The 10,343-nt window shown below is 22.8% G+C and overlaps 1 protein-coding gene across 6 annotated transcripts in view; it reads left to right on the top strand.

The window, feature by feature from the left end:
- Positions 1-472: 472 nt before the first annotated feature.
- LOC101894165 (signal element on autosome protein 2) overlaps positions 473-10,343 on the top strand; it is an 81,028-nt gene continuing 71,157 nt past the window's right edge. For 2 of the 6 annotated variants that reach the window (XM_011294667.3, XM_059122470.1), the window contains exon 1: positions 473-869. The gene's annotated coding sequence lies outside the window, so the exon portion shown is untranslated. Of the gene's footprint in view, positions 874-10,343 lie in introns of all 6 variants that reach the window. The other 4 variants (XM_020037124.2, XM_059122471.1, XM_059122473.1 and 1 more) reach the window with 3 other exon arrangements.

Raw genomic sequence — 10,343 nt, 5'->3', positions numbered from 1 at the left:
AAGGCCTTTATAAAGACTCGACTATATACAAAGGGCCTCCCTAATAGTTTGATCTATATTTCAAACTTAGGAGAGAGCTTTGATATTTGTTAGAGGTCTTTAGAATACATTCAGAAACATTTCAAAGATATTTTTCAGATTTACATTTTTTTAATTTTATGTTGTAAAAAAATTAAATTTTATTTTTTTTTAAATATTTTTTTAAAGTTTTTCCCTGTACAAATCCTAGATTTTTTCTAGAATTTTTTTCAGGATTCCATTTTTTTTTTAATTGTATGTTTCCATTTTTTTTTTTTAATTTTTAAAATTAAAAAAAATTACATTTTATTTTTTTGATATTTTTTTAAAGTTTTTCCCTGTAAAAATCCTAGATTTTTTCTAGAATTTTTTTTCAGGGCCCTGGCAACTCTTTTTTTTTAAATGAAAACAACTTGACATTGACAGATAAGCCAAAATCCAAAAGAAGAAGAATCAGCGATTAGTTTACGGGATTTTTTGCCAAAGGAGGACTGGGAGACATTTTTAAAAATCGGAGGAAGAAATTGCTGGAAAGTGAATTAAAGAATTATTTCAAAAAAAATATAAATTGAGGATTTTTTGTTGTTTCATAAAACAAATAAAAAATATATATATTTTTAATAAAAAGAATAAAATAATGCAAAATAAATTGTGAATAAAATCTGACCCGATTTGATAACCAAAAAAACAAATCTGATTTACACATGAAAAAAATATGAAATAAATTTAAAAAAATATGTAAGAAATATTAAAAAAATCATAAAAAAAATTTAGAACAACTTGAAAATAATAAAAAAAATAAACCAAAAATTTCCATTGGTAATGGTAAAAAAATAAGGTAACTAACAAAAGTGCGTAAGTTCTACTGCGATTTTATCACTCGTTGTATGTCACTACGTGTCTGTATGTCGATTTTTGTGTTTTATTTGTAAATTATTTTCCTAGTTTATTGTTTTTTTTTTCTCGTTCCGTTCTTAACCAGTTTTTGTCGCATAATTTATTGTCAAAATAATTAGATTTTATTTCATTTTTTTTATGTTGTAAAACAAAAATATAATTACAATTCCTCTTTGTGTCAACCATCCATCCATACATCATTTAATCATCCAACAAAAACACATGGCATGCCTTTTTCTTTCAACCATGCCTACCGAATAGAAATAAAAAACAAATACACATGGCTCTCTTTGATGATCTATTAACATTTTCGGAGATGATCTATCACGAAAATAACAATAGGCAATGCAAAAATACTTCAACACAACACACGCACACACACAGTCAGCATGGCAATGTGGAGAACAACAACAACAATCAACAGACTCCATTGTCGTAACATTGCGACATACACACATCGTGTTTACGAGAGGTCTCCACTCTATGAAATCATTGTTATGGGGAGATATATGCATGCTCTCCCTATCTCCCCTTGTTTTGTAACAAGAACTCAGCTCTCTGGGATGATCATAACACAACAATAACAACACTAACATCAAATTATGTACACAGCACATAAAGATTTGCAAAAACCAAACAACACACAGCCATTAGGCAGTGTTAGTCATACGAAACAAAAACAAAACAATTATAACAACAAAAACTAAAACAACTCCATCATCGTATGGTCCACGATGTGTGGGGACTCCACACACATTGGCCTTTCGGCAGTTAACACCAAAACAATCATAATAATGAGTAAATGCTTACTCTCTCTATCTCCCCCATACATAATACAACAGAGCCACTGTACTTCGTACATTGGAGCCGAATGTAGTCGGCTTCTATTGCATACGATCTACTCTCCACATGAGAGTCCCAATGCTTGTGGCATTAGTGTTGTGAGAGTCGTAATCGGCTACCCAGCCACCAATGCTGTGTTGAGTGTTGAATATTTAAACAAATCTTCAAATGGCCATAACTTTTGTCCTCTTCAAGATATTTTGGTTCTGTAAAAAACTATTTTTTACAATAAAATCAAGGATTCTTAAGAACAAATTTAGAAAAATATTTATGGATTAGAAAGGGTGTGAAAACTAAGTTTTATAATTAATTTGGTATCAACACCGGCACATGAAGCAATAACAAGAAAACAAAACCATTGTACTTCCCCAGCGGATTTTTTAGCACATACATCTTCCATCTGAGACCAATGACAATGTAGGTGCGACCCATCCAAAGCCTGTATACAATTTCTACTTACATTTACACAGCGATGGCCTAGGCCGTCAGACGAGTCCGAAATCTACCGACAATGTAAGCGAATGTTGGATGGGTCCGAAATCGACCGACAACGTAAGCGAATGTTGGATGGGTCCGAAATCTATCAACATTGTAAGCGAAGGTTGGATGGGTCCGATTCCATCAACATTTTAGATTGTGGAACTTACATTTCAGCTGTTTTTTTTTATTAAAATATTCGTATTATAGAACAGTGTTTCAACGATAAAATATTCTTACTATAATTAGAAATAATGCATAAATTCAAAAGACGTGGGAAAAAATAAAGCTTAAACTAAAGGAAAAAATTAAACTTTTCCAGTTTTTTATTGTAGGACATTGTTCGGAAGTGTCTGGCCTTAGGGAATTTGAAACAATTTCTAATTTTTTTGGCGTAATCCTGTTCATTGAATCCTTTACATATGACAGCTTCTGAAATAAGGATAGAAAATATAGAAGAGTTTTTTAATATTTAACAGTTATACTATATAATACATTTTACATTTTAAGGTAATGTAATATCACTTTTCAATAAATATGTAAGAAAAAATTTAACTTACTGAAAATGGCCATGATTAAAATTTATATTCCTTAAACGCCTTTTTATTTTGGGTACCATCATAGCTGTAAGATAATATTATAGAAATGTCATTAATCTTGCAGAAGTTTTTAATAAGGCCATCTGGCGAAATTATAATTTTTATGATACTAACCTGAAAGAAATTAAATTATTAATGGATTATAGCGGAGAGTTTTTAATATTCTTACATATTTTCCAAAATCTTCTACAATTTTGGAATGCATGGAATCTGCTCATTTAGTACAATACCATTGTTTTCCAAACAGTCCGTCCTCAACTGTGCATTTATTTTAAAATTGTCTAATTCCACTTTCTTTAATCGTCTTAAATTACTCCTACTGAGTCCTGACATTTTATTTAACAAACAACACTTACTATATTCTTATTTTATTAATTTATTTTAATAACTTTTGTTCAATATTCACAACTTGCACTTTTAAAAACACTTCACAGAATAAAATTTTGCTTCAAAAAAGAAAGAAGCGTCAAAAATGAATAACGGTACAACAGCAGCTGCAGCAATAAACAAAAAAGTTACAAAACAATACAAAGGCATCCGATTCAGATGCAAGTGCGATGGACACTTTTTATTGTATTTTGTTTTGTTCTTTAATTCTAACATGGATTTTGTTTCACAATGTAATAGCAATACGACTCATCCGATTCGGATGCTAGTTGTATGCTATTAACCACTGTTATTTCATTTTTTCCTATTGACAATATAGCATACATTTGGATGGGTATTAAATTGTAATGGCCAGCGGACTGCTGGGTCGTACATTGAAGATGAATGTAGTCGGCTTCTATTCGACTCTCCATTAGAACGGTTGGTGGCGCTAGTGTTGTGTGAGTCGTAATCGGTTACCCAGTCACCAAAGCTGAATAGTTGAAAATTAAAACACATTTTTAAATGGCCATAACTTTTGTTCCGTTGAAGATATTTTGGTTCTGTAAAAACCATTTTTTCAGTAGAAAATCTAACTAATGTGCTATGCAGTTTGCTTAATATATAAACTGAACTATTTCTTCTGTAAATTCATCCTTAAAGGTATTCGAAATATTATTTCTTTAACAAAATCCACTTTTTGTTGGACTTTTAAAAATATTTTTTATTTTAAGTTTTTTTTTGCTGTATTTGCCATCTCTTGCAAATATTTTATTTTAAAAAACTGTAAATCATAAAATTAAATCGAACGAGTTGCTTAAAAGTTAAAAAATAGTTTTAAAAGCATATATTTCTTTTAAATAAAACAAAATATTAAAAAATTAAGAAATATTGAATGGAAAATACCAGTTTTTTTAAAGCTTGGAAAATTTTTTTCAAAATATGGAAAACGAAAATAATTTTTAAAGCTTAAAAATAAATTCTTAACAGAAAAAATACATTTTTAACACATATATACATTTTCTTAAATCAAAAAAAAAATTGATTTTTTTTTTCAAAAAAAATTATTTAATCACCAGAAAAAAACTTTTTACAACTTTTTTAAAAAAAAACAAAATATTTATAAAAGCATATATTTCTTTCAAATAAAAAAATATTAAAAAATTAAGAAATATTAAATGAAAAATACCAGATTCTTTAAAGCTTGGAAAAATACAATAATAATACAATACAACAAGAATAATACAATTTATTTGAAAAATCTAAAAAAGTGTGAAAAAAATACTAAACGAAAATATTTTTTATCAAAAAAAAAAAATAATAATAATAATAATAATACTTTTCAAAATTTGGAAAACGAAAATAGTTTTTTAAAGTTTAAAAGTAATTTTTTTACAGAAAAAATAAATTTTTAACACATTTATACATATTCTTAAATCAAAAAAAAATTGAATTTTTTTTCAAAATAAAAAAAAATTATTTAATCACCAGAAAAAAATCTTTTTACAACTAGTTAAAGAAATAAAAAAAATTATTTTTATGAAATGTGTTAAAAAATAATAAAAAATAACATGTTTTCCTTTCCAAAAAATTATAGAATTTAGAAAAAAAAAAAACATTTTCTAAAAAAGAGTTAGAAATCAAAAAATATATTTAAAAAAAATTAAAAAAAGTTTTTTTTTTGAAACGAAAAAATATTTAAAAAAAAAAACTTTTTTAAATTCCAAAAATAAAAAAATCCCTACTAAAATGAAAAAAAGTGCTAGAAATAAAATAAATTAAAAAAAAATATTTAAAAAATTAGGATTTTTTTAAATTTTTATTTGTTATTTGTTTTTTACAAAGGAACATTTATTCGAAAGAATATTTATTGTTAACCTCAATTTTTTTAATTTCCTTAAATTTTCTAATAATTTTTTTTAAATATTCAATTTAAAAAAATCAATTTGAAAAAATGCTTTTTTAAAAATGGAAAAAATAACGTTTTGAAAAAAAAATTGACAAATATTGAAAAAAACTGAATTTGTTTTAAGTTTGAAAATATGTTTAATTTCCTTAAATTTTCTAATGAACCTTATTTTTTCCAACAATCCGTAAAAACAATAAATCAAAAAGGGAATATTTTATTACAAAAATCAAAATATAATTTTTAAAATGAAATACATTTTTATTTAAAAAATTATTTAGAAGATTTGGAAAAAAACTTAAAAAAATATTGACAAATAATTAAACAAAAATAAAAGTAAAGTTTGAAAATTAGGGAAAAAACATAATTCTTTTTTAAAAAATTGTTAGAAATAAAATAAATTGAAAAAAAATACTATTAAAAATGGAAAATTTCTTGTATTAATAATCGGAATACATCATACTTTTCTAAAATTCCTCAACAAAAAAAAAATAATGCCGAATTTGAAGGGCTTTTTATATCCAGGAAATTAATTTTCGTGATTTTTTTTAAATTTATTTATAAAAATATTTTTCTCAACTACTAAAAAATATTGACAAATAATTTTTACATAATTAAAAATAAATAAAAAAATGAATTTGTTTAAAGTTTGAAAATATTTTAATTTAAAAAAAAAATTAGAAGTAAAATAAATAAAAAAAATTAAAAAAGTTTTTTTAATAATTTTCGGAATACATCATTTTTTTCTTAAACCGGATTTTTTTTTAATAGCCTTGAATTTTCTAAAAAATCTAAATTCCACGACAAAAAAAAAGGATTCAGGATTTTCAAGGATTTTTTAAATCCAGAAAATCAATTTTATTTAAATATTCCGTGATAAATTTTTTTAAAAACTCAGTTTTTTTTTTAAATTTATGTATAAAAATATTTTGTTTTCCAAGTACTGTTTTTATTAATTTCTGAACATTTATTAAAAAAATATTTTTTTCATTCTTAAAAAATTATTTAATTCTTAAGAAAATAATTTTTTGCTAATATTTTAATTAAAAAAATTGTTAGAAATAAAATAAATTAAAAAAATACTATTAAAAAATAGAAAGTTTTTTAATAATAATCGGAATAAATCATTTTTTCTAAAACCGGATTTTTTTTTAATATCCTTGAATTTTCTAAAAAATCATGACAGATCCTAAATTCCACGACAAAAAAAAAATAATCCTGAATTTCAAGGATTTTTTAAATCCAGAAAATTAATTTAATTTCAATTTTCGTGATTAATTTTTTAAAAACTCAGTTTTTTAAATTTATGTATAAAAATATTTTGTTTTTCAACTACTGTTTTTTTAATTCTGAACATTTATCTATTTAAAAATATTTTTTTTTCATTCTTAAAAAAATTATTTAATTCTTAATTATTTTAATTAAAAAATCGTTAGAAATAAAAAAATACTAATAAAAAAACGGAAAGTTTTTTTAATAATAACCGGAATACATCATTTTTTAATATCCTTGAATTTTCTAAAAAATTATGATAGATCCTAAAAAAATAATCCTGAATTTCAAGGATTTTTTAAATCCAGAAAATCAATTTTATTTAAATATTCCGTGATTAATTTTTTAAAAACTCAGCGTGTTTATTTAAAATTTATGTATAAAAATATTTTGTTTTTCAACTACAGTTTTTTTTTAATTTCTGAACATTTATCTATTAAAAAATATATTTTTTTCATTCTTCAAAAAATTATTTAATTCTTAAGAAAATAATTTTTTTCAAATTTATGTATAAAAATATTTTGTTTTTCAACAACTGTTTTTTTATTTCCTAAACATTTATCTATTAAAAAATATTTTTTTTTCATTCTTAAAAACGTTTTTTATTTGATTTTTAAGAAAATATTTTTTTTATTTAATTCTTAAGAAAATATTTTTAATTAAAACCATATTTTTTTAAATGTTATTCTCAAATCATTTTTTTAAATTCCCTTAGACATACATTTTTTTAAATTCCATGTTTATTTATTTTTTTTTTTTTATTCAAGTTCTTATTTAATAAAAATATTTTTTCTCAATTTTTTTAAATTTTATTATTTAATATTTTTTCTAAGAAAATAATTTGTTATTTAATAAAAAAAATGTTTTTAAATCATATTTTTTTTAAATCTTATTCCTAAATCATTTTTTTAAATTCCCTTAGACATACATTTTTTTAAATTCCATGTTTATTTATTTTTTTTTTTATTCAAGTTCTTATTTAATAAAAATATTTTTTCTCAATTTTTTTAAATTTTATTATTTAATATTTTTTCTAAGAAAATAATTTGTTATTTAATAAAAAAAATGTTTTTAAATCATATTTTTTTTAAATCTTATTCTTAAATCATTTTATTAAATTCCCTTAGACATACATTTTTTTAAATTCCACGTTTATTTATTTTTTTTATTCATGTTCTTATTTAATACAAATATTTTTTTCAATTTTTTTAAATTGATAAAAAATATTTGAATTAAAAAAGAACTTGAATAAAAACAAATAAATAAACGTGGAATTAAAAAAATGTATGTCTAAGGGAATTTAAAAAAATATATTTAAGAATAACATTTAAAAAAAATAGGGTTTAAAAACAATTTTTGTATTAAATAACAAATTATTTTCTTAAAAAAAATATTAATAAATACAATTTACAAAAAATTGATAAAAAAATATTTGTATTAAATAAGAACTCGAAAAATTGTAAATAAACGTGGAATTAAAAAAAATGTACATCTAAGGGAATTTAAAAAAAAAATGATTTGAGAATAGCATTTAAAAAATGTGGTATTAAATAAAAATTTATTTTCTTAAGAATTAAATAAAAAAATATTTTCTCAGGAACGAAAAAGAATTGTTTTTAAATCATATTTTTTTAAATTTTATTCCTGAATCATTTTTTTTTAAATTCCCTTAGACACACATTTTTTTTTAAATTTAAACAAATAAATATTTGTTATCAATTTTTTTCAATTTTATTTATTAATATTTTTTAAAGAAAATAATTTGTTATTTAATAAAAAAATTGTTTTTAAATCATATTTTTTTAAATGTTATTCCTAAATCATTTTTTTAAATTCCCTTAGACATACATTTTTTTTTAATTCCACGTTTATTTATTTTTTTATTCAAGTTCTTATTTAATGCAAATATTTTTATTATTTTTTTTTTAATTTTATTTATTAATATTTTTTTAAGAAAAAAAAAAATTAATAAAAAAAATTGCTTTTAAACCATATTTTTTAAATGTTATTCCTAAATCATTTTTTTAAATTCCCTTAGACATACATTTTTTTTTTAAATTCCACGTTTATTTATTTTTTTATTCAAGTTCTTATTCAATACAAATATTTTTTATAATTGTTTTTTTTTTTTTAATTTTATTTATTAATATTTTTTTAAGAAAATAATTTGTTATTTAATACACAAATTGTTTTAAATCATATTTTTTAAAATTATTTTTTAAAAATGATTTTTAAACTTTTTTTTTCATTTCCTTAGACATACATTTTTTTTTAAATTCCACGTTTATTTATTTTTTTATTCAAGTTCTTATTCAATACAAATATTTTTTATAATTGTTTTTTTTTTTAATTTTATTTATTAATATTTTTTTAAGAAATATTCAATACAAAAATGTTTTTAAATCATATTTTTTTAAAATGTTATTCCTAAATATTTTTTTTTAATTCCCTTAGAAATAATTTTTTTTAAATTTAATACAAATATTTTTATTTATCAATTTTTTAAATTTTATTTATTAATATATATTTTTTTAATTTTTAACCCACATTTTTTTATACATATTTTTTTTTTGTTTCATAAATCCCACTTTTAGTTTTTTTATTTTAAATCTTAATATCCACTAATTTAAAAAAAAATACTTTTTAAATACTTACATATTTAAAAAGTATTTTTTTTTTTTTTGTTTTAAAAATTCCACTTTTAGTTTTTTTTTATTTCAATTTTTAAAATCTGCTAATTTAAAAAAAGAATAAAAAAACTTTTTTAAATACTTACATATTTAAAAAGTATTTTTTTTTTTTGAGTTTTGCCTTGTTATTTTCCAAAAATTCCCCTTTTACGAAAGTAATTTCTTAAATCTCCAAATTTGATAATAGTAATAAATTAATTTTTTCCACTTAAAATTATATATTTGTGTTTAATATATTTAAAATTTATATTTTTCAATTTTGTCCCTAAACCCCTTTTTTAAACTTCCTCCTCCTCCCCATCCTCCTCCCAGTTGGTAAATATTGACCTTCAAGATTTATTCAAAATATGTTGTGCCTCAAATTATGACTTGATTTTATTTCGTATGTAGAACGTTTTGGTAGTAGAATTGTTGTTGTTGGTGTTCCCCCTTTTCTCAGCTGCCCAATGCTGTTGTTTTTTTTTTTTTTTTCCACCCATGCCGATTCTAAGTACAATGACAATTCCCCAAACAAACGATCCGGGCAGGAGAATGTTTTGCCGGAGCAAGAGAGACTTTGAATAAAACAATAGCCGCACAACTGACTGACTGAATGCTAATGGCAATGGCAACAACAACAGCATTCGCACGACACACAATTGATGGCGACACAACAACAAGACAACAACAACAAAAAAAATTGACAATAAAACAATAAAAAACGTATGAACGAAAATTAAAATCCAAAAAACAAACGAGACTTTATAAAACGAAATAAAAAAACAACAACATCAACAGCAAATTCGAGTAACACACATGGACATGATTTGGCAAACACACACACACACATTCTCTCCCCATGGAGCCTCAGTTGTGGCAACAACAAAAAAAATTTCCGTAAATTCAAAAACACACTCATGGTGAGTCTATGGCATTAGAGAGGAGTTTGTCTGCAGTGGACACACATGTGGCCATGTGGGGTATGGTGCAGTGTGTGTGTGTGGGGGGAGGGGGAGTTCGTGTGTGTTCATACTCTTTCTCTCTGAGAGGCCGCCTCTCTCACATTGAGGGGCTAAAGATTTCTCGAGGAAAACACACCAAAGGAAGTCAATTGGGATATGGGATTTCTAGACAAATTTACCTCCCCCCCAACCCCCTCTCACTCTTGGTCTTTACTCCCTAAATATCTCTATTTTGTTTGGGTGACAGATCATAAAATTCCAAAATTACCTTGTCGTAATTTTCTTCTAGGATTTTTGGCACCTTAAAACGTAGGTGTCACCTCTCCCTCAATTA

Source organism: Musca domestica, unplaced genomic scaffold (assembly GCF_030504385.1).
Source record: "Musca domestica strain aabys unplaced genomic scaffold, Musca_domestica.polishedcontigs.V.1.1 20, whole genome shotgun sequence".
NCBI classification, from domain to species: Eukaryota; Metazoa; Arthropoda; class Insecta; order Diptera; family Muscidae; genus Musca; species Musca domestica.
Note: the sequence above shows the minus strand (reverse complement) of the source record. Positions and strands in the feature narration are given on the sequence as shown.